Source organism: Ranitomeya imitator, chromosome 2 (assembly GCF_032444005.1).
Source record: "Ranitomeya imitator isolate aRanImi1 chromosome 2, aRanImi1.pri, whole genome shotgun sequence".
In the NCBI taxonomy this organism is placed as follows: Eukaryota; Metazoa; Chordata; class Amphibia; order Anura; family Dendrobatidae; genus Ranitomeya; species Ranitomeya imitator.
In genome coordinates, this window is record NC_091283.1 from 830,992,660 (window position 1) to 831,017,885 (window position 25,226).

At 43.7% G+C, this 25,226-nt stretch overlaps 1 protein-coding gene across 4 annotated transcripts in view; it reads left to right on the forward strand.

Annotated features, from left to right (window-relative positions):
* The window catches only part of LOC138666017 (ovostatin-like), a 219,747-nt gene that overhangs the window by 95,820 nt on the left and 98,701 nt on the right, over nucleotides 1-25,226 (forward strand). For all 4 annotated transcript variants that reach the window (XM_069754074.1, XM_069754072.1, XM_069754073.1 and 1 more), the window contains one exon: nucleotides 22,861-23,011. The gene's annotated coding sequence lies outside the window, so the exon portion shown is untranslated. The remainder of the gene's footprint in view (nucleotides 1-22,860; nucleotides 23,012-25,226) is intronic.

Below are 25,226 nucleotides of genomic sequence, written 5' to 3' on the forward strand. Positions count from 1 at the left end.
GATGAAGCGATAGAAATCGGAGGTGCATCATCATGAACCCCCTGACATTCCCAGCTTAACACAGACATTGTTTTCCAGTCAAGGACTGGATTATGACTTTGTAACCATGGCAGACCAAGTACTAGAACATCATGTAAATTATACAATACCAGGAAGCGAATCACCTCCTGATGAACGGGAGTCATACGCATGGTCACTTGTGTCCAGTACTGAGGTTTATTCATAGCTAAAGGTGTAGAGTCAATTCCCTTCAAAGGAATAGGGACTTCCAGAGGCTCAAGACTAAACCCACAGCGCTTGGCAAATGACCAATCCATAAGACTCAGGGCAGCGCCTGAATCTACATAGGCATCGACGGAAATGGATGATAATGAACAAATCAGAGTCACAGACAGAATGAACTTAGACTGTAACGTACTAATGGCAACAGACTTATCAACCTTTTTTGTGCGTTTAGAGCATGCTGATATAACATGAGCTGAATCACCACAATAAAAGCACAACCCATTTTTCCGCCTATAGTTTTGCCGTTCACTTCTGGACTGAACTCTATCACATTGCATTGTCTCAAGTGCCTGTTCAGAAGACACCGCTAAATGGTGCACAGGTTTGCGCTCCCGTAAACGCCGATCAATCTGAATAGCCATAGTCATAGACTCATTCAGACCTGTAGGCGCAGGGAACCCAACCATAACATCTTTAATGGCCTCAGAAAGGCCATCTCTGAACTTTGCAGCCAGGGCGCACTCATTCCACTGAGTAAGCACTGACCACTTCCGAAATTTCTGACAATATATTTCTGCTTCATCTTGCCCCTGAGAGAGAGCTAATAAAGCTTTTTCAGCCTGAATCTCTTGGTTAGGTTCCTCATAGAGCAAACCCAATGCCAGAAAAAACGCATCCACATTAAGCAACGCAGGATCCCCTGGTGCCAATGCAAATGCCCAATTTTGAGGGTCACCCCGCAGGAAAGATATAATAATCTTAACCTGCTGCGCAGGGTCTCCAGAAGAGCAAGATTTCAAAGAAAGGAACAACTTGCAATTGTTCCTAAAATTCAGAAAACTAGATCTATCTCCAGCAAACAACTCTGGGATAGGAATTCTAGGTTCAGACATAGGAGCATGTACAACAAAATCTTGTATATTTTGAACCTTAGCAGCAAGATTATTCAGGCTCGAAGCTAAACTCTGGACGTCCATGATAAACAGCTAAGGTCAGAGCCATTCAAGGATTAAGAGGAGGAAAAAATCAGCCAGGCTGCAATTAAGGCTAGGCAGCAACCTCAGAGGAGTAGGGAAAAAAAAACAAAACTTCCTCAGACTACTTTTCCTCCTACTTCAGCCAAAACGTTCTGGCCGGCTATACTGTCATGATCCCAATGGCAGGGAATCACAAAAGGACAAGCATAAACGAGCTCTAGGGTGATGGAACCTGAGCTGACCGCGACCCTAAACCTAAACACACAAATAATAATAGCCGGGGAACGTGCCTACGTTGATCCTAGACGTCTCGCACCAGCCGAAGATCTAACTTCCCCTATTAGAAGAAACACAGACCTCTCTTGCCTCCAGAGAAATACCCCACAGAAATAGCAGCCCCCCACATATAATGACGGTGAAATGAGAGGAAGGCACATACGCAGTATGAAAACAGATTCAGCAAAATAAGGCCCGCTAAAACTAGATAGCAGAGGATACAAAAGTAAACTGCGCGGTCAGCAAAAAACCCTTCACAAAACCATCCTGAAATTACTTGAACTCATGTTCCAACTCATGGAACATGAGGAGCAATTACAGCCCACTAGAGCAACCAGCAGCAAAGAAACACGTATCTACAAGCTGGACAAGACAAAAATAAAGCAAAACGAAAAACAAGAAAATCAAAACTTAGCTTGTCCTGAAGATTACTGAAGCCAGAAGCTGAGGTAACAAAACACTCTGATAACCTTGATAGCCGGCCAGGAAATGACAAGAAGGCCCGGTTAAATAGGAAACTCCCATATCCTGATAGAACAGGTGGACACCAGAGACAGCAGAACACAAATCACCCAGTACCATCAGTAACCACCAGAGGGAGCCCAAAAACAGAACTCACAACACAGGTACAAGTGGGATACAGGGACGTGTAGGACTAAGTTCAGACTGGGCGAGCAGGAACAGTTTCGGAAAGGACTGGGACACAGGCAGCTATGGTGTGGATACAGGGACGGGTAGGAACTAGTTCAGACTGGAGGAGCAGGAACAGGTTGAGAAGGATTGGGACAGAGGCAGGTTCGAGTGGATACAGGGACGGGTAGAACTCAGTTTAGACTAGGAACGGTTTTAGGAAGGAGTGGGACAAAGGCAGGTACAAGACGAATGGGACCCAGTTCAGTCTGGACAAACAAGGAGCCACAGATGTGGAACGGGAGCAGAGCGGCAGATACGGAACGGGAGCAGAGCAGAGCTGCAGATACGGAACGGGAGCAGAGCAGAGCTGCAGATACGGAACGGGAGCAGAGCAGAGCCGCAGATACGGAACAGGAGCAGAGCAGCAGATGCGGAACAGGAGCAGAGCAGAGCAGCGGATGCGGGACAAGGCAGACAGGACCAGATTCACACAAGTACTCATAATGAAGTAGCAAATATACACCAAGTTCACAAACCTTTTTCAGAGACAACAGAATGGAGATAAGTACTAGTACAGATACTGTCAGATTAAGGGCAGTGTCAGACTGCTGTATTTCTCGTGCGAGAATCCGCATAGCATTGTACGGACTGGCCTGGCACCTCTCCTGACCTGAGCAAGACAGCGTGATGGATCATTATGCAACCGTCAAGCTCAGGTCAGGAGAGCCGACAGTCAATACAAGGTTTACGATGCGATTCTTGCACGAGAAATGCGGCAGTCTGACTCTGCCCTAAGGATAGACACAGCAGGGTAGAGAAGACTCCAGTTTAGGATACAACCAGGTTCTGGAATAGGACTTAGTTCAGACAAAGTAAAACACAGGTACTAGTCCAAGATACAGGATTCAGGCCTGGGTATACAGCCCCCAGGGTGGCAGAAACAAAACAGGTAAGATACAGGCACAGACTTGGGTATACAGCCCCCAGAGTGGTGGAAACAAAACAGGTTCAGACCTGGGTATACAGCCCCAAGGTTGATAGAAACAAGAGCAGAGACAGGGCAGGACTTGGCAACTCAGTATTTGGCCACAGACAGAGAATGTTGCTCAGGCATCTTCCTTTTAGTGGAGATGCCCTAAGTACCAGGTGCCTCTTGGCAATAGACTGGGGACACATTAGGAATGTGCACACTGTCTCTTTAAGACACAGGAAGAGCAGGCGCCACCCTAAGCATATAGCCAGGAAGTATGCACACAGCAAGCAGAAGGCAGTGGCTTGCAGCAAGCAGAGGGCAGAACTCACTGCATGGCCCAGAGTGGGGAGTATGTCGGTGTATCTACATGCTGGGAGATGGGAAGCCGTGCAGTGATGCCGACAGGGATGTTACAGCAAATGGCACATGCCCACAGGGAGAACTAAATTAATAATTTATTATTGAGTATATTATGATGATGTGAATTAAAAAAATAAAGTAATTCTATATAGGAAGTTTGAATAAAATAAAAAAGTATAAGCATAAAACAGAGCACACTATTTCCATATTCTTTCATAGCTCTGCTTTGTCTAGGTAGTGTCTATAAATGATCAACAAGTACATTTTTTGAACATTTGTGAAACATGAAAAGGAAAGGAGGCACTACCTGTCCAATCTGCTTAGTGTGCAAAATACTTTTTGCCCCCAACCATAACGTCTGTCAACTGCTTGTGGGTACATGAGATACTTAGTACAGGCTGAGGTTCTATGGTTAAAGTTGGACCTGCTAACAAGACTATTGACCATTAGAGCTGAAGGAATGGCTGAAGACCCCTGTCTGTGCCCTAACACTTTCACTGGATGGTTCTGTAGATTCCTTCTTCAGAAGAAAGGTCGTAATCAAGTGTTTGCCATCTATGGTGACTGTAAATTCTGCACTAAATTGCCTCAATATAAGAAAAACCTGACTCTACAGCAAGATGGCAACAGCTGCACTGGTGGAAAGAAGATTTACCATATGGGCTTCAGATAATTCCATTTCGATGTAGTCTCAGTATACTGGACATTACTATTGGCCTCCAAAAGGCAGAGGTACAACATGTATCCTGTGTCCTTTAGTTCTATGAATTTGACTTTGGGTGTAGAGGAATATTGGATTATATAGAGAGGACGTAATTATTGGATCTCATAGAATTATGAATGTTTCAATATATATACAGTATTTCTTGATGGTACATAACGTTTCCACTTTATTCACCCCATTTAATGCCAAGAAATTTTCTGTAAAACCCTGTTAAAATGGTATTCAATGCTGCTCCATCGGTGTAGAAGGTACAATTCATTTAGATACCTGCAAAGTATTTAGGAAGTAAATCAAACAATGAATAATCCTAGCGCAAACAACTTTCTGCAGAAGCAACAGCTCAGTTTTCTTGTATTCAAATGATTGGTCTACTGCACTTGGAACCATTATATGAAAGTGGGAAGCCTGGGTGATGATGTCGGCAAGTATTTGCTATTCATACAGACTAGCAAGATAGTGTCTTCATTTCTCAGAGTAGTGGAAATTCTCAGTTTTTTTCTTCACAGGTAATCTCATACTACAGATGTGGTAAAGTATGTGGAATATTATACATGTAAGTTATAAATTAGCGGTATTCATTGCACGATGATTGTAAATGTTAGAGATGAGCAGCTCTGACAAAATTTCAAATTCGCCTGTTCACACAGATTTTCCTGAAAATGTAATGTCCCTTATTATATTGTCTTGGGGTCTTCCCAGACCCCAGCGCATAATAAACATATAATGTAATAATATATAAACAAATATTTACTTATACTCACTTCGATCACCACTAGACTCTCCGGACCCCTACTTCTTGCCCACTGTCCAGTCCTCCATTGCTCTATCAAGTCACATCTCCAGCCCAATGTTCACTCTAGGCTGGAGCTTCTAGCTATGAGTAGGCCCTTGAACATGCGCCGTGAATTCCTGGCGCCATCTCTTCCCAAGGTTAGTAATGCACATACACCAGGTCTTCAACATGATGCAAAAGAAAATGCAACTCATCAGGCCATGCTGCCATGTTCCACTGCCCTATAGACTGGTTCCAGTGCCCACAAGCCCAAGGTAGATGCTTTCACCAGTAGACAGGAGTTAGCATGGGCAGGTCTGTTTGACACTTGTCTATGATAACCAGAAGGAATTTTTTCTGCCGATTCTCAGGTTTTCCTTCTTGGACTTTATTTGGTAACTACAACCCACTGTATACTGGGGACACCTCCCGAGACCGGCTATTTTCAAACAGTTTTGACCTAGTCAACTAGCCATCTTATTAGCCCTTGTTGCTGTCACTTAGATCTTTTCACATGACCAATTTTAATCTGTTTCAATTCATCAAAAGAACTGTTCATTTATTGCTTAATAAATTTTCCCCCTGACAAGTGACACTGTAACCAGTAGGTAATAATGCTAATAATGTAACCTATCATTATGGCTGGTAAAGGTAACGCCAAAAGGAGCAGCATCACACAGTCAAAACCATATCAGCCATTAACCATTGTGATTTTGTAACTAGCAGTCACTTAACTTTGTGGGAAAAAAGCTGTTTCCTGCAATATTATGTTATTATGGAATACCACAAAAGAAACAGAAGTGAGAAAAGAGAGAAAATATCTTTGGTAAAATGTAATAAATTTATTAAAGCAATATTTTAAAATAACACAGAACATTAAATATGAAAAGAAAGAAAAAGTGGAGGGGGAGGGGATTGAACCACCAGACTAGGAGAAACAAATCTACACTACACCAAAACGGGTTACAGTATAAAGAATATATATAAACCCAATAAAGAGATGGTAATACTGGAATAATGGGAGCGATATAGGCACCACGGAGCCAGGCAGAGGTGAACAATAAACCTAAAATATTCCCCAGCAGAGTAAATGGTCAGGCATAAACTGAGTACATGTCTTAAACAAGGATACAAGGCAAGAAACCACCTGCTAATGTCCTGAAGAGTACCTCACAGTAAACAATGCCAGTGTAAGTACAGAAACTGCTGTGCAAAAAGTGTGTTGCCATGGAATTGTTTTACCTGTCAATCAAGCAATGGTGTCTAACGCTGACTGGTGGAGTGTAGATCAGGTTCCCATGCGCATGAGTGTAGATCAGTACCATATGGATGGACGCCAGGGAAGAAGTGGTATAGTAAGGGCTGTTCCCAGACGCCGGGTGCTGAAGACAGCTCTCATCATTCTCCCCTGCTTTGCCGACAATCAGTACGAGCAGGGGAGAATGATGAAAGTTATATACATCATCGAGGTTACCGCCGGTCAGTGAGGCTGTGTTCCCAGCAAGGCTGAACTGCGGTGACCTAAGCACTGTGGGAAAAAGCCAGTGATGAGGTCAACACAGTTCAAGCTCAGTGAGTTCACAGCAGATCACAGTGAGAATTTTTCACGGTGATCTGCTGTGAAGACACTGATTTTGAACTGTGGTGACCTCATCACTGGCTTTTTCCCACAGTGTTGAGGTCACGGCAGTACAGTCTTGCTGGGAACACAGCCTCACTGACCGGTGGTAACCTCAATGACATTGCCGTTGGTCAATGATGCTGCGCTCGCAGCAGCTCATTCACCAGTGTTTCTCAACCTGGATGGTCGCATCTTGGCACTGTCCAGGTTGAAAACAATTTATCCCCCAGGCATGGATTACAGCATGGGACAGAATGACAGAGAGGTGAGGGATATTGTTGTTTTTTATTTTTTGGTTTATTACAGGAGACGAGGCCTTCGGTGAAATTAGGACTTAGGAGAGTAGATGCCAAAATAATGGATCGGGGCCTTTAGAAACTGCTCCATCGCCATGGCCTGGTCCCAGGGCGCGAGGTGTTGGAGGCGGCTGGACATGCGGGGAGGTGGCGCTGATAACGGGCCTCTCAGCAGCTCCTCGGTCACCGGGGCAGGGTCGGCGTCCTTACCTGCCGCAGTGGTGTCTTCGGTGCCAGTCGGTTCCACTGGCGGCGGAGTCTGCAGCAGTGCTGGCAGCGGCCCTGGAAGCGATGCAGGGAGCGGTGCTGGAGGCGGTGCTGGTGGATCCTCCGCAGGCGTTGTCCTGAATGTGGTCTTGGTGCTCAGCCACATCTGCAGGAGCTGGTCTATTAACTCCTCCACACCAGCCTGCAGGAAGTGAGGGCCAATGGGTGATGCCTCGCTGCGGTGCCTCTCCAGTTGGCTGGGGGAGTCATCTGCCTCTACCTCATACTCTGGTTCCGGATGGCTGGCCATGGCGTCCTCCATGTGGCTTGCTCCTTCCTGGTCCTTTTCCCACTCTCTCCTCCGGGGGAGGTTTCTTTTCCTTGGTCTCCTCCCTCCATTGAGGATCAGGAGGCAGATCTCTGCTGCTGACGGACACAACCTCAAGGTACAGAGGTATTTGGACTGGGCGGCCATTATTTTTCGTGCTCTCAGTTAGTTCATGCCCACGATGGCATGCCCTTCTTCTTCTCTGGCGCTCCTCGTGGCGCTGTAATGGCGGCAGTTTTGATGGCAATTTTTGGCGGCAAATCACAGTACATTAGTTATACAGTCTTTTAGCATAAATCACGGTTCAAGCACAATTCTGGCACAGTCTCTAGGCGCACATGACCCGATTTGTGGGCTTGAGTAGATTCTGTTTGTGACGCCAAAGTTGGAGTGCCCCGTCAGGGCAGTGGGGTACTCGGTACCGGGTCCTTCGGTTCACAGAGGGGGATGTCACGGTGGCTGACCTGGTCCGTGGCCCTAGGGATGTCCGTGTAAAAGGGAAAGGTCTTTAAAGGTGAAATGTTCGTGACGCCACCTGTGGTATTCGATCAGGGTGACCGATACTGCTTTAAGGGGTCCGCTGGGGTGACGTTATTGCAGCTAGATGGTATACCTTCCCACAGGTGAAGTGTATCCCCAGGGCTTCCCAGTGTGTAGATGGTGAATGGTGAGAGGCGCAGTGAAGAACAAGGACACAATGTTGCAGTCTCTTTACCTTGTACTGAAGGTTTCAGCATCCACAGTCCTGAGCACCAGACCACAGGGTAGGCAGAGTCCGGCCGGTTTGGAGGCAAATCCAGAGTTTCCTTATCCAGGTGGAAATCAGTAGCCTTCCTCTAGCCCCGTGGGGTTGTAGTACCTTACTGCTAAGCATCTCATAAGGTCCTCACAGATGTTGTAGATGTTATGTCTCTCTCTCTGTCCCCCAGATGGATAGGACAAACCCGTATGACTGGTGGCTTGAGGCATTTTACAGGGACTTTATCATACCCCAGCCTCCAAGGGGTGCCACCTTGCCTCCTGGGTGTAGGGGCAGACAGGTAATGTGAAATTAGCTGTCCTGCCGGTCTCTGGAGCAAGGCATAAAGGGTCGTTGCTCCCTCGGTGCTCCGGCTACTGGGATCCTGCGCCCCAGAAGGAGGCAGCCTGTGTAGGGCAGAACTCCTCCTGGTATCCACTCCTTTGCCATGACTTCTTCTCACCCTCTCTGCAATACATTTCGCTTTGGTGTCCGTTCTTAGGAACTGCCGCACTTAGGGCAGGCACAGCTTCGTGACCTTCTGTCTAGATCTCTGACAGGCTCCCACCCCTGTCCGGGACCAACTACCTGATGCAGTTGTCCTTCATTGCCTCCAAGCATAACATCACTCCCCCCTAGAGGAGAATGATATTACTGCAAAAACCAGGACCCTGGGGCCCTGCATATACTATATATAAGGGATGACAAACATGTATATACTGAGGGGAAAATGAGAGGTGTCAGGTGAAAATGAGAGGTGTGAGGTGAAAATGAAAAGGTGTGAGTGCAAAATGAGAGGAGTGAGGGAAAATAGTTGAGTGATCGAAAAATGACAGATGTGAGGTCGAAATGACAAGTGTTAGGGAGGAATGAGAGGAGTGAGGGGGGAATGAGAGGAGTGAGGGGGAAAATGAGAGATGTGAGGGGGAAAATGAAAGATGTGAGGGGGAAAATGAGAGATGTGAGGGGGAAAATGAGAGGCGTGATGGGAAAATAAGAGAGGTGAGGTGCTATAACTAACCACAGATATTTACTATGCCCAGGCAACGCCGGGCTCTTCAGCTAGTTTCTAATAAAATATTTTTTTTCTGGTTGCGTCTTTATTTACCATTTAACTGTAGGATTAGTAATTATTGAGAGGTGTCTTATAGATGGATGACATTTCTGTGTGTCATCTGAGTGCACGTGTGCGGGTCGGCTTACGGCCTGTGCTGATGGCAAAAAATGGACATGTCAGCTTGTTTTGCCCACGGACACACAGTCTGTGAAAATACACTGACATGAGCACAGACCCATTTACTTGAATGGGTCCAGGTGTGTCAGTGTCTCCAGTACGTGTGAAAACTGTCATCACACCGGAGAGACAGACATGTGAAAGAGGCCTTAAGGTACCTTCACACATAACGATTTCGTTAACGATATCGTTGCAACGTCATGCTTTTTGTGACGTAGCAACGATCCCACTAACGATCTCGTTATGTGTGACAGCGACCAACGATCAGGCCCCTGCTGGGAGATCGTTGGTCCTTTTTTTGGTCGCTGATCAACCGCTGTCATCGCTGGATCGGCATGTGTGACGCCGATCCAGCGATGTGTTCACTTGTAACCAGGGTAAATATCATGTTACTAAGCACAGGGCCGCGCTTAGTAACCCGATATTTACCCTGGTTACCATTGTACCATTGCTAGGGAACCCCCACATGTACTTTTGTTGGCTAACAGATGTAAATCATTCAGCTGCGGCAAGAAAAACTAAATCTCCGAGCACTAAAAAATACTCGGAGGACACCCGAGCATGCTCGAGAAATCTCGAGTAACGAGTATATTCACTCATCACTAGACATTACACCAAATTAATTAAATTTCTGCCCAAATGGCTTTAAGTCCATTGCAAGAAAAGTGCATTACAAAGGTTTTTGTTGTTCCAACTCCTATAAGGTTCTGTCGTAAGTGATTTGCTTCATTACTGCCTGAAGGGAGACATGTTCATTTGGCTTCCGTAGAGTTGTTACATCAGCCAAAGGAATAGGGAAAGAATCATAGAAGAAACTTGCATGAGAACAAGGTAAATATTAGATGCAGAAATACTTTCCTGTGAGGGTGATTTTGTCTATACAAGTCAGCATTGCTAAGGGGCTTGTAATAGGTTCATGTTGGAATGCGTTGAAAATAGAAATCAGCAGATCTGCAGAGATTCAAGTTTGGCAAATCGCACAAATATTTTATAGGGAAATTCAAAATCATTCATTAGACGTCAATGTGCGCCGTGCGTGACAGTGTCGGGACAACAAGACATACAACGCACAAGCATGCTGGAATTTCTGGACAGGAGAGAAGAATCTGAAGAGAATTGGCACTGCGCAGAGGACCAAAAGGCGGTCGGTGGGACATGTGAGCGGTGAAGCGGATATAATTTTTTCTAATAGTTTGCTTGGCCATTTTGCCGAATTCGTGCTGTGAGAATTACAAAAATTCAGATATATCTAGAATACAAATTTTTTTAAAATTCAATTTCACTCAAATACATTTGTTGAGCTCTAGGTAACAGAAAACGTTATATATATATAGTGGTACATCAGCTCACTCGGCTACACGCAGAGGTAGTCCCGGGAACACTGCGGCTTTAAAGATGTACTGGTTTGTTAGACATGACATGATCCAAATTTAAGCACAAAAATAAACACGGCCCTCTGGGCAAAACAGCCAAAGAAAACATATCAAAACAGCAAAACAGTAGCACTAGATACAGTCCATACATTAGGGTTAGCAAGACCCACGGTTCAGGCATAAACAAAACTCAAAACACTTCTCTAGAGTGTTCCTCTCCAGCCACCATGTGACTCCTCCACCCATGTGACTGATCACATGACTGTGACACCTCACAGAGGTCCGGCTCTGCAGGTGGAGATAAGGTGGATATCCTCCCACCCAATCTATGGATGTCCACAATAAAACCAGCCCGTTATGTAACTTAGCTTAAACCTCACAGCACGTAATGTGCCGGAGGAAAATACTCTGGGTTTTATATTACTGGTGCCATTAAAGCGTAGTGGCACGCATACCCCCCAGTACTTTACCAGAGACTTTGTCCCACAGGTCGTGACAGAGTACATACTGAGGCTTTACCCGTTTCTGACATCCAACGTACTATCCAGTCCATGTGGGCTGGGCCCGTCTGACCATGGATGGGATAGTATGTCATAGCCGAAAAGCCGATTGTCACAGCTGACACCTGGCACAAACATGATTGCGGCGTTCCGGAAGCAGGCAGAGGGGCTGTCAGCTCTGAGTGTGTTAAGGTTAGGTTGTGTGCAGTGGCACATTTGCTCGCTTTTAATTTGGCCACCGAATTGAGATGGTGCGCACGCGCTGTAAGTTAGGCGTGCATGTTGTCTTGGCAACCCTGAGCTGGTGACACACTACCGCTCTTTGAGACGCCAGCGCATGCGCCTTGAGTCGCACACTGGGCACAGCGAGCGCATTGAGCTTTGCACTTATTCCACGCTGCGGACCTGGTACAGCACATATGTATGGTATCGTATACTAATTATTGCATATTTAAAATAGAGGGCATGCAATGCAGTCATTACCCCTGATGAAGCCACCAGATGGTGGCAACACGCATTGGGTATCCGCACTGCCCGCACTTGACTCTGTGAGGTCCTTGGTTTCTTCATGGCATTACATGTGGTTGTTTATTGAGGGGGCATTCTCAGAGGCAGGCATGCTGCTTTGACCTTCTCTTCTCTAGTCCCCTGATCTATTTGGGTGTGTGGTCGATTTACTATGTGTTATCTGTAGTGCAATAAGCAGTCATCCTGCTTTTCTATTATGCGTTGTATCTTGGTTTTCTATTGGTAGTACATCATACCACTGGTGGATTTGGTATTATGCTGCACGGTACTATTGATATACCTCTTTAGATATATAGTTATTGTACTTTCAAGCTACCACAACGTCATTGTACATATGGGCTGCTTTTATAGATTACATCCACACTTTGGCCATGCTGTCTATATAGGCACCTTATTGCAGGTTATGTTTCCATTGTACCTCTGTGTCATGTGCAGGCTCTAGCCTTATCAGGGGTTGTTTTGTATAGGGCATAAATATGTTCCCTTTTTAAATGTTTTTAATGTGTGTGTTTTGCCTTGTGTTTGTACATTTCTACATAAATAAAGCTGTGTCTAATTTTTGCTATATCAGAATTTGTGGTGATCCCAGTTTCTATGACCTATTCTGTTTCTCTGTGTTCTACTATTGGTTATTTTATAGGTCTTGGTGTGTATCCCCCTGACCGTGGTGCCCCCAAACTCTCTATATACGCTATGAGATTTGATGAAGAGAGCATTTCCTGAGTCCTGGAGAGCAGATCGATAGCCTCTTCACTCGAGGATAAAGATTCCACAATCAGTGATGGTTTGGGGAGCCATGTCATCCGCTGGTGTAGGTCCACTGTGTTTTATCAAGACCAAAGTCAGTGCAGTCTTCTACCAGGAAATTTTAGAGCACTTCATGCTTCCCTCTGCTGGAAAGCTTTTTGGAGATGGAAATTTAATTCTCCTGCAGGACTTGGCACCTGTCCACACTGCCAAAGTACCAATACCTGGTTTACACACAACAGTATCACTGGGCTTGATTGGCAGCAAGCTCACCTGACCTTAACCCCATAACCCCATAGAGAATCTATGGGGTATTGTCCAGAGGAAGATGAGACACAAGACCTAACAATGCAGACGAGCTGAAGGCTGCTATCAAAGCGACCTGGGCTTCCATAACCCCTCAGCAGCGCCACAGGCTGATCGCTTCCAAGTATTGAGTGCATTTACTGAACAGATATTTCAGTAGGACAACATTTCGGATTTTGAAATCATTTTTCAAGCTGGTGATATAAAGTTTTCTAATTTACTAAGATAATGACTTTTGGGTTTTCATTGGCTGTAAGCCATAATCATCAACATTAACAGAAATAAACATTTGGAATACATCACTCTGTTTGTGATGTCTCACTTTTTGTATTGAAGAACTGAAATAAATTTACTTTTTCATGATATTCTAATTTTGTGAGATGCACCTGTAGATCTACTTAGATCTTTATGCTATGTCAGTTTTCTCAGCCTTCAGGAATTTGAATGCCCTTTGTTTTCGTCTAATTTAAACTTTGTACTGTCTTATTTATCCATAATGGTTTATTTTTATTCCTGGACATTTTATTACCAGAGGGTATAAGTTTTCTACAGGTTTCTACTAGTATTTCCTTAAACATACCCCATTTATGGTCGGCGGTATCCCCAGTTACCATGACTTGGTCCCAGTGTACTCAATCAAGCACTTCCCTTAATTTGTGGAAATCAGCTTTCCTAAAGTTTCAGATTTTTGCATTTCCCCTTTTGAAGGTTTGAAAATAACATTGAAACTTACCAAATTATGGTCACTGCTTCCCAAATGCCTCCTGACCTGTAGATCTGAGATTGTATCTGGTCTATTTGACAGAACCAGATCCAGCAGATTCCCTCTCCTGATTGGTTCATCAACCAGCTGAGAGATGTTGTAAGGAATAATAGTAACTTTTTGAATCTAAGCTTATTCACTAAACCACATGGATTTAAAAGAATGTATTGTCCAATTAAACAAAAAATTGAATTATTTTCCTTCTTTCTAAATCATAAATTTACGAGGTTTTTTGTTGTCTCTTCGCATAACCTGTTCGACAAAACATACATTGGATGCTAGTGAATAAATGTCTCCAGCCTAAAACACAAATACAAATGTGATTAGCAGAGAATCATTGGGAACATTCCATTCCATTCTTTTATGCAGAACATTCAGCCAGTTAAGAGTGTAAATATCTGATATCATTGTTATTAATCTTCATAAGATGCTATAGGTTACAATAATTGGACTATTATCTGTTCACGAAAAACGTCCTTAAAGAAACATGAAGGTATTATGTCCATTATATATGCAGTAATATATCCAAATGTATATGTCATTAGGTGTAATATATATTTCCAGCTTACTTCTTAACCTCTTCACCGCCGGGTCATTTTCGATTTTGCGTTTTCGGTTTTTGCTCTACTTCTTCCCAGAGCCATGACTTTTTTAGGCAATATGGCAATGTGAGGGCTTGTTTTTTGTGGCACAAGTTGTACTTTTAAACGATACTATTGGTTTTAAACATGTCGTGTACTGGAAAATGGGAACACAATTCAAAGTGCGGTGAAATTGCAAACAAAGTGCAATTCCACAGTTTTCTTTTTTACCATGTTCACTAAATGTTAAAACTAACATGCCATTATGATTCTCCAGGTCATGAGTTCAGAGACACCAAAGATGTCTAGGTTCTTTTTACAAAAGTGGTTAAAAATAAATCTAAACTTTGGTTAAAAAAAAATGCCACCATTTCCCAAGACCTGTACCGTCTCTATTTTTTGTGATCTGGGGCTGGGTTGAGGGCTTATTTTTTTGCACGCCGAGCTGACGTTCTTATTGATACCACTTTTATTTTCACCGCCCATTATTGCATTTTATTGGAATTTAGCAGTGACCAAAAAAAAGTAATTCTGGCGTGTTTAATTTTTTTTCTCATTACGCCGTTGAGCAAATGGGTTTAAACTTTTTTAACTTTGATAGATCGGGCGATTCTGAACGTGGCCATACCAGATATGTGTGCGTTTGATTTTTTTAATTTTATTTGGAATGCGGCAAAAGGGGGGTGAATTGACTTTTTATTTTTTCAAATATTTTTTTAAACTTTTTTTTTTACTTTTTGCACGCTTCAATAGTGTCCATGGGAGATTAGAAGCTGCAGTTGTCTGATCGCCTTTGCTACACCCAAGGGATGATCAGATCGTCTGTGTGTAGCAGTTATGCTCACTTGCTATGAGCACCGACCACTAGTAAATCCTTAGCAGGAAATGCTTTACTTATATAACTTCAGTAAGTACCGTATTTTTCCGACCATAAGACGCACTAGTGAAAATTCATTAGTCGTTTCCCCGCCCACCTGTCAGCAGTGAGTGGGGAGCAGCAAATGAATGTTCCTTCACTGTAACACATATGGTTTCCCCAGCGCTGGATTCCTGCAGCAGCTGGGGAGGTCTGTGTGTCCGGTGGAGGAGGAGGCAGCAGCAGGGGCCAGAGGAGACAAGATCGCCGCATACCTTCCTGGCTGTGCTGGATGCCGAGTGCATAAGGACCTGTTTGATGTCATGAAGTGGGCAGGCTGGAGCGTTGGCACATGACAGCACAGAGCCCTCCATCTTCTGATGTCATCACAGGTCCTTCAGACTCCCCACTAGAATCTGCTGGCTTCCTCTTATGACCTGTGCTGTGGAGAGGCAGGAAGAACTCTGTGTGTGCAGTCATGGGATGCTCCATGTGGCTGGCTGGCTCACACAATTAAAAGCTTAGTCTTTACAACACACAATAAAGCACTCTGCCACTCATGTGGTGAACTATAACTCCCAGCATGGCATAGGATCTGCAGAACATGCTGTGATTTATAGTTCTCCCAATGGGATCTTAAAGCAGCACTCCAGTGTTAGTTTTCAGTGCTGGAGTGGTGCTTTTAATATAAGCCCTGTGCCCCCATTCTTATACTCATCCTCCAGCATCTTCGTACAGACACCACACTGGTCGCGCAGCACCATCTTCTACCCATAGCTTCCAACATAATATTGTATATAATAACACCACATATAATAGTATTTTATTAAATTTTACCATATTTTTTTTTTTTGCTTCAAATAATTTTTTCCCTATTTTCCACCTCTAAAACCTGGGTGCGTCTTATAGTCCAGTGCGTCTTATAGTCCGAAAAATACAGTAGTTGTACACCACAACATTGAAAACAGTAGATAATTGGCAAAGTGATAGCAAGTTACGTTTCGACCCCGCCTGGGTCTTTTTCAAACATCGCTATAACTGGTGGTATAGATATAATTGGGTGGCTGCCTGGTACGTTAATGCAGTGGTGAAGTTTCCAATAAGAGAGCGTTGGAGATGCTCCATATCTCTATTCCGATGTTGGTTGCTCAATATTTAAGGGACTCTAAATGGGACCATTTTATGTTTTTGTCATTTGGCTGTGTACTCCACTTTTTTTAATAATAAAAAAAGGATTGTGTGGCATAAGAAACAAATTAATCTTTTCCGTTTTGGTAGAAAAAATGTACTTAATGGGAAAACAAACCGGTTATAGTATGTATTCTTGGAGATGAGGTTATATTGGCGTCAGCAAATTAATCACATTATATCCTAACAAATTACCAAATATTCAGTCTGAAGCACTCATCTATAGCTACTTGTCATTATGGAGTTTGCAGACAAAATTTTAATTCTCCTGTCTTTGCAGATTTTACCAGGAAATTTGATTTGCAGAGAACTTATTATCTGCTAACTTAATGCTCAAGGCCTATTGTGAACCCGGGGACAGAGATGTAATGTGGAGGAGGTGCGGAGGATCGGATAGGGGACAGGTAGCAGTGGGAGCAATTGGAGAGGTTGAATTCACGTTGAACGAATTACAAAAAAATCCATATTTTCCAAATATTTGTAAAATTCAAGTAGAATTCAATTCCACTTGAATACATTTGCCCATTTCTACAGATAACTTGTTTAATAAAGGGTAAATGTGTTAAAAGAGGTAAATATCTGGTAAGTGGGCAATCCCAAGTATAGAAAGAATGTCTCTCAAGAGGAAAATATTACTTATTCTAAATGAGTAGCTGTCAGAAAAAGATATCTATTGGAAAAGCCTAAAAAGGGGTATTCCTATCTTAGACAACTAGGCCATATCTTAATTCGTGAGCATGGCCCATCAATGGAGGTGAATTGAGAGAGACATACACGCTTGTCCAAATCTCCAGTCCCAAAGATGCAAGATCGGTCCAAGCTCAGGTCCTAGAGGTGGACCCCTCATCTATCAGACATGTCCTGTTCATTTGTTGGGCCAACAGGTGTCAATATGTCACCTGGAAACCAGTTTTGGCCACAGGAAAAGTTTTGCAATGTATCATATAATTATAATTAGTACATATTGTAACAATTAGAAATAACGGAGCATTATTGCAAAAGTTTTACGTCCTCTTATGTAAATTCAGTGTCAGGTGGATCATGTATTCTTTATTTGGCACGAGAATCACAGTAGACAAATATTTTGCAGTTTATAATCCCATTGAAATGTGCCTACAATTGCATCATCAATATAGCCTGAAGCTCATATAGTTCCAGCTTTAACGACAATATTAAAAACACAGAGATGATTAACAATGATGTCTGGACACTTTGTTGTTAAGTTCAAACTTTTTTGTTTCTTGGCTTCATCTTCTGTTTAGTAAATGTTCCTTATTGCAAAATGGCTGAACACCTTCCTCTTCTCCGCCGTATGTCCCTGGCATACTTGGCTCTTTAACCCCTTTACCCCCAAGGGTGGTTTGCACGTTAATGACCGGGCCAATTTTTACAATTCTGACCACTGTCCCTTTATGAGGTTATAACTCTGGAACGCTTCAATGGATCCCAGTGATTCTGACATTGTTTTGATAGAGGTAAAATTTCTTTGATATTACCTGCGTTTATTTGTGAAAAAAATGGAAATTTGGCGAAAATTTAGAAATGTTCTCAATTTTCCAACTTTGAATTTTTATGCAATTAAATCACAGACATATGTCACACAAAATACTTAATAAGTAACATTTCCCACATGTCTACTTTACATCAGCACAATTTTGAAACCAAATTTTTTTTTGTTAGGGAGTTATAAGGGTTAAAAGTTGACCAGCAATTTCTCATTTTTACAACACCATTTTTTTTAGGGACCACATCTCATTTTAAGTCATTTTGAGGGGTCTTTCTGGCACAGATACCTCCTGCTTAGTAACCGGGTTCCAGTACCATCAGCTGGTCCTCGGTAGTTCCATTGGCTCTTGTACCTTCTGCTATCTATCCGGGTTCCAGTACCATCAGCTGGTTCTCAGCAGTGTCTTTGGCTCTTGTACCTTCTGCTACCCGTCCGGGTTCCAGTACCATCAGCTGGTTCCAGGCAGAGCCTTTGGCTTAGGTGCCTTCTTCTCGGTATCCGAGTTCCAGCAATGTCTGCTGGTCCTTGGTAGTGCTTTCTGGCACAGGTACCTCCTGCTTAGTAACCGGGTTCCAGTACCGTCAGCTGGTCCTCGGTAGTTCCATTGGCTCTTGTACCTTCTGCTACCCATCCGGGTTCCAGTACTGTCAGCTGGTTCTCGGCAGTGTCTTTGGCTCTTGTACCTTCTGCTACCCATCCAGGTTCCAGTACCGTCAGCTGGCTCTCGGCAGTGTCTTTGGCTCTTGTACCTGCTACCCATCCGGGTTCCAGTACCGTCAGCTAGTTCCAGGCAGAGCCTTTGGCTTAGGTGCCTCCTTCTCGATATCCAAGTTCCAGCAACGTCTGCTGGTCCTTGGTAGTGCTTTCTGGCACAGGTACTTCCTGCTTAGTAACCGGGTTCCAGTACCATCAGCTGGTCCTCGGTAGTTCCATTGGCTCCTGTACCTTCTGCTACCCATCTGGGTTCCAGTACCATCAGCTGATTCTCGGCAGTGTCTTTGGCTCTTGTCTTGTACCTTCTGCTCCCCATCCGGGTACCAGAACAGTCAGCTGGTTCTCGGCAGTGTCTTTGGCTCTTGTACCTTCTGCTACCCATCTGGGTTCCAGTACCGTCAGCTGGTTCTCGGCAGTGTCTTTGGCACGGGTACTCCCTCCTGCCCAGCCTGGTTCCAGCACACCAGCTGTTTCCGGGTAGTGTCAACGTCATTTTTCCTCCAATATGTTGTCCTATTGTGTTGCGGTCTGGTTAGCCGACTCTATGGTGCCTGCAGTTTAGGTGCTTCCTACAGTATGTGGGCTGCGGGATCTGGCAATGAAGGCTGGTTCCGTAGTGCCAATAGGACAAGCACCCCCTGTAGGACTGTGGGTTTCAGTAACTGCGGCCGGCTCGCGGCCTTGCAACTTTTTTCTTCATGTGGATCTTCTGCTGCCTATCTGAGTTCCAGTACCATTAGCTGGTTCTTTGGAAGTTAATCTTGAATATGTCCCCCTGGGTTTCAGTAACGTCAGATGGTTCCAGGCAGAGCCTTTGGCTTAGGTGCCTCCTTCTCGGTATCCGAGTCCCAGCAACGTCTGCTGGTACTTGGTAGTGCTTTCTGGCACAGATACGTCCTGCTTAGTAACTGGGTTCCAGTACCATCAGCTGGTCCTCGGTAGTTCCATTGGCTCTTGTACCTTCTGCTACCCATCCAGGTTCCAGTACCGTCAGCTGGTTCTCGGCAGTGTTTTTGGCTCTTGTACCTTCTGCTATCCATCCGGGTTCCAGTACCGTCAGCTGGTTCTCAGCAGTGTCTTTGACTCTTGCACCTTCTGCTACCCATCCGGGTTCCAGAAACATCAGCTGGTTCCGAGCTGAGCCTTTGGTTTAGATGCCTCCCTCTCGGTATCTGAGTTCCAGCAACGTCTGCTGGTCCTTGGTAATGCTTTCTGGCACAGGTACCTCCTGCTTAGTAACCGGGTTCCAGTACCGTCAGCTGGTCCTCGGTAGTTCCATTGGCTCTTGTACCTTCTGATACCCATCCGGGTTCCAGTACCATTAGCTGGTTCTCGGCACTGTCTTTGGCTCTTGTACCTTCTGTTCCCCATCCAGGTTCCAGTAATGTCAGCTGGTTCCAGGCAGAGCCTGTGGCTTAGGTGCTTCCTTCTCGGCATCCGAGTTCCAGCAACGTCTGCTGGTCCTTAGTAGTGCTTTTTTGCACAGGTACCTCCTGCTTAGTAACTGGGTTCCAGTACCATCAGCTGGTCCTCGGTAGTTCCATTGTCTCTTGTACCTTCTGCTGCCCATACGGGTTCCAGTTCCGTCAGCTGGTTCTCGGCAGTTCCTCAGCCTTCTTGTACCTTCTGCTACATTTCCAAGTTCAAGCTTTTTGAAATGGTTTTTGGTAATCATTCTGGATCTCCCTGACGATGACTCTGAAGGCAACGACCCTGAAGACCACCCCGAAGAAGACAAAGACTCCAAAGACGACGACCCTGTAGACAACGACCCTGAAGACTACCCCGATGATGACAACCCCGAAGACGACGACCCTGTAGATGATGACCTTGAAGACCACACCGAAGAAGACCAAGAAGATGACCCTGAAGAAGATGACCAAGATGACAAAGAACAAGAAGACAACCACCATGATACAGAAGAACAAGAGACAGAAGACCAAGAAGCAGAAGAACAAGAAGCTGCAGAACAAAAAGCAGAAGAACATTAAGCGTAAGACTAAAAATCAGAGCAAAAGATATTATCTAAATTATAAGCAGAAGAAGACTAAGCAGTGTATGGGGGTGAGTCCGTTCCTCCTCGTGGTGCCCCTGGAAAATACCTGCTGCTGCAGGCCAAACTGAACGCGGACAAATCCTGTTGTAAATCTTTTGTGACAAACAGAACGGAAGGTGTAATCTTCAATCTTTTATAGATAACAACTACAGGAATGCCTGTCACAAATAAGAATATGATGAAGAAAAATATGAAGAAGACGAAGAAGTAGAATATGAAGAAGAATAATAGTTGAATAAGAAGAATATGAAGAATGTAAAAAAAAGAATAATAGGAAGAAGGTGAAGAAGAAGATGAATAAGGTGAAGAAGAAGTTGATGAAAAAGATGCTGCTGCTGAGGATGGTGAAGGAAAAAGTGTGGGAGAAGTAAAAAAGAAGGTGAACAGCATGGAAGTAGTGAAACATAAATATCTGACAAAATATAAAAAAGCTTAACATAGTCAATATCTTTGCAACTCCGAAAGTCTTAAAAAAAATTAATTCCTGCTACTCCATTTGATTGGGCTAAACCTCAATGACTTTAATGTCTCCTCCGCCTTCCCCAATACATTCTACATTATTCTTAGTTGTTTTCCTTCATGTAAAATTAACCTACAAGGATAGAAAGGGTTTATTTTCATTCCGATATTTGTGTCCCATTCACTTGCATTGGTTTCCGGTATCGGAATCGGCGATATTCAATATTTTTTGGGTATCGGTCCGATCCAATCCGATCCGATATTTCCCGATATCGGAAGGTATCGCTCAACACTATTGGTGGCAGATCTTGAGATCTAGATTTGGCCATGACTGATGGTAAATATTGAGGATTACGTTTGGCCACCACTAATTTATGAGGAGTTGGGAATTCAGAAATTCACTCATTAAGGTTTCTGATTCCTTAATACAAAGGGAAACCTTTGGCAAATTGTGATAACTACAAGACACCTCCAAAATGGCAGGCCTTATGGTGTGGAAAGAGGCCAAGTCAACACTATCAGTTCCCTAAACCATTCTTAACAGTTTTTTTTACAGATTTCAGGGCAGATGAGAAAAGGGAGCAAATTCATCAATTATCCCACCATTTATAACATCTTATCTGTGGATAAGGATGTTACGTGGAAGGGAGAAGAATGGACTACCTGCATCTGTAGATGCCGTGATGATTGTGCTTCCAGACAATAAGCTTTATGGTTTGCTAACTACTCTGTTTAATGTGTTGATGCAGATGGTTTGCACGGTATTGCAGGCATTTACCAGCACGTGCCATGAAGTATTGAACGGTCTAGGGATGCATTGGTGAACTAAATGGCTCTTTGATTGACCTTCTTTCATAGAAGGCATACATTGGTAGGATTCCCATTCTTCTTCTCATGGAAGAATGTAATGTATTCCTATGTATACGCTTATTGTGGCTTATGTCAGCTGTTGAGCCCCTTGCAACTCAGCATGATCCAGTTCTTACACCAGACCAGGGTGTCACCATGTAGAGTTCTGGCCGTAGCTACTGCTTACCTGTGCGTCATAGAGACCGAACTGATTGAACAAATACAGAACCCAACCCAGAACCTGCCCAGCCTCGTGCACAACCACCTTACAATGCAAATTCCTCTTTCATTGAGGTTACTGGACATGCATCTACCTGTCCCGATGCAACTGTGACTCAATTGTTCAAACTCATAGTGGCTGTGTCCTGATGAAGGAGTTCTGAAGATTAAGAAGCCTCCTACTCTGCACTTATTACTAGTGATAATTGCACCTGTTTGACCTCATTACCCGTATAACAGACACCTGTCCACACACTCAATCACACTCCAACCTCTCCACCATAGCCAAAACCAAAGAGTTGTCTAATGACACCAGGGACAAAACTGTAGACCTGCACGAGGCTGGGATGGGCTACATGACAATAGGCAAGCAGCTTGATGAGAAGGCATACAACTGTTGGCACAATTATTAGAAAATGGAAGAAACACAAGCTGACTATCAATCTTCTTCGTTATGGGGCTCCATGTAGAATCTCGCCTCGTGGGTTAAGGATGAATGTGAGTGAGGTCAGGAATTAGCCCAGAAGTACATGAGGGGACCTGGTCAATGACCCGAATAGAGCTGGGACCACAGTCTCAAACATTAACGTTAGTAATATACTGCACCGTCATGGATTAAATTCCTGCAGGGCAGGATGTCCAAACCCGTGTGAAGTTTGCCAATGACCATCTGGATGAGTACAACCCCAACAACACAGTCCTAACCATGAGGCATGGTGGGGGAAATATCATACTTTGAGGGGTGCTTTTCCAGATAGGGGGCAGGACGACTGCAACGTATTGAAGGGAGGATTGATGGGGTCATGTATCGCAAGATTTTAACCAACAACCTCCTTCCTTCATTAATAGACAATCTTTGAAGAAGCTGAAACTCAATGTTGCCCAGCGATAGCCCCGAAACCCCAAAGATCTGGAGAAGATCTGTATGGAGGAGGGGGCCAAAATCCCTGCTGTACTGTGTGCAAACCTGGTCAGGAACTACAGGAAACGTCTGACCTCTGTAAGTGCAAGCAAAGATTTCTGTAACAAATATTAAGTTCTGTTTTTCTGTTGCATCAAATACTTATTTCAGGCAATAAAATGTAAATTAATTACATAAAAATCCTACAATGTGATTATCTGGATTTTATTTTTCGATTCTGTCTCTCACAGGTGAAGTGTATCTACAATAAAAATTGCAGACCTCTGTATTCTTTGTAGGTGGGAAAACTTGGAAAATCAGCAGTGTATCAAATACTTATTTTCCCCACTGCAGATATTATTACATTTTCATGGATTTGGTTATGGACTCATAAATCTGTGTTGTTCACATATGCGAATGCCAAGAAACAGGTCAATGAAGTCTCTACTTTGATCTTCTTGGAGATATAATTTAAATAGAATCTCAGCAAAAGCAGCTAAAATCCTCCAGGGCAATGGTGTATTTTCCATTTTAGCGGCCTTGTGGTCAACACTATATAAACTGTGAAGCAATAAAAAAAAATTGAGACATAGTGTTTTCCAGCAACCGCCACTAAGGGGCGCTAACTACATTGAAATTTGCGTTGTTCTCAACACATTTACCAGTACAGCGAGCGCACTAAGGCTATGTGCACACGTCAGGATTTTGTAGCAGAAATTTCCTGACAAAAATCGGACATTTCTGCCAGAAATCCGCATGCGTTTTTTTCGCGTTATTTTAATTGGATTTTTAACCCCTCAAGAACAAGACTATTAATTATTTTTGCAATTTTGTTTTTATTCTCCCCTTATTCCAAAAACCATAACTTTTTTTTTTCTTTTTCTTCAACATAACATCGACTTGTTTTTTTCCGACACAAATTGAACTTTTGAATGACACCATCCATTGCATAATGTGACGAACTGGAAAGTGTGAAAAAAAATCCAAATGTGTCGAAATGGCAAAACAAAGCAGAATTCTACAATTGTTTTGTTTGTTTTATATTCACAGGGTTAATTGTACAGTAAAAATGACCTGGTAATGTGATTCTACAGGGCAGTACGATTACGGCGATAACAAACATGCATAGTTTTTGTTTTATTTAAGGGGTGAAAAAAATTCAGACTTTTGTGGAGAAAAAAATTTCACTTGAGACACTATTTTCCGAGAGGAGCAACGATTTCAATTTTTGGCATATGGAGCTACAGCTTAATTTTTACTCCCCAAGAAAATGTTTTTCTTGATACCATTTTGAGGTAGATACAATCTTTTGATCGCCTCTTTTTACATTTTTTTGTGTTGTTGAGGAGGCAAAAAAACCCACAATTCCAGCTCTGATTTTTGTTTCTCGTTACGCTGTTTACCAAATCGGATTAATTTGTTTTATATTTGGATAGATTGGACATTTATGAGCACAGCGATATCAAATATATATTTTTTAATTTCTTGATTTTTGATGGAGGATACGTGGGTGATTTGAGCATCCTGCAAACCACCTCTCGCTACGTTGGAGCTGTCACTCCCGTCTCAGTGAGGTTCTTGCACTCACACGGATTTCTTCAAGTGGTCACTATACTTTGGCCCAAGATCTCAGTGACCACCAGGCCTGGCAGATATCCACCCACATCAGTTGGTCTAAAGGCCCCTTCACATTAAAGGTACCTTCACACATAACGATATTGTTAACGATATCGTTGCTTTTTGTGACGTAGCAACGATATCGTTAATAAAATCGTTATGTGTGACAGCGACCAACGATCAGGCCCCTGCTGGGAGATCGTTGGTCGCTGAAGAAAGTCCAGAACTTTATTTTGTCGCTGGATCTCCTGTGGACATCGCTGGATCGGCGTGTGTGACACCGATCCAGCGATGTCTTCACTGGTAACCAGGGTAAACATCGGGTAACTAAGCGCAGGGCCGCGCTTAGTAACCCAATGTTTACCCTGGTTACCATCCTAAAAGTAAAAAAAACAAACACTACATACTTACCTACCGCTGTCTGTCCCCGGCGCTCTGCTTCTCTGCACTCCTCCTGTACTGTGTTATGTGTGCTTATGAAAGGTGTTATGAAGGCAATCCAGGGACACAATGTGCCTAGCAATCAGAGCACACACAGTGATCTGACAAATACCCAAAAACAAAAGAACGAGCTCTGAGACGTGGAAACTCTGTAGACTGCACACCTGATCCTATCCTAAACACAACTGAAGGCAGCTGTGGATTGCGCCTAACGACTACCTATGCAACTCGGCACAGCCTAAGAAACTAGCTAGCC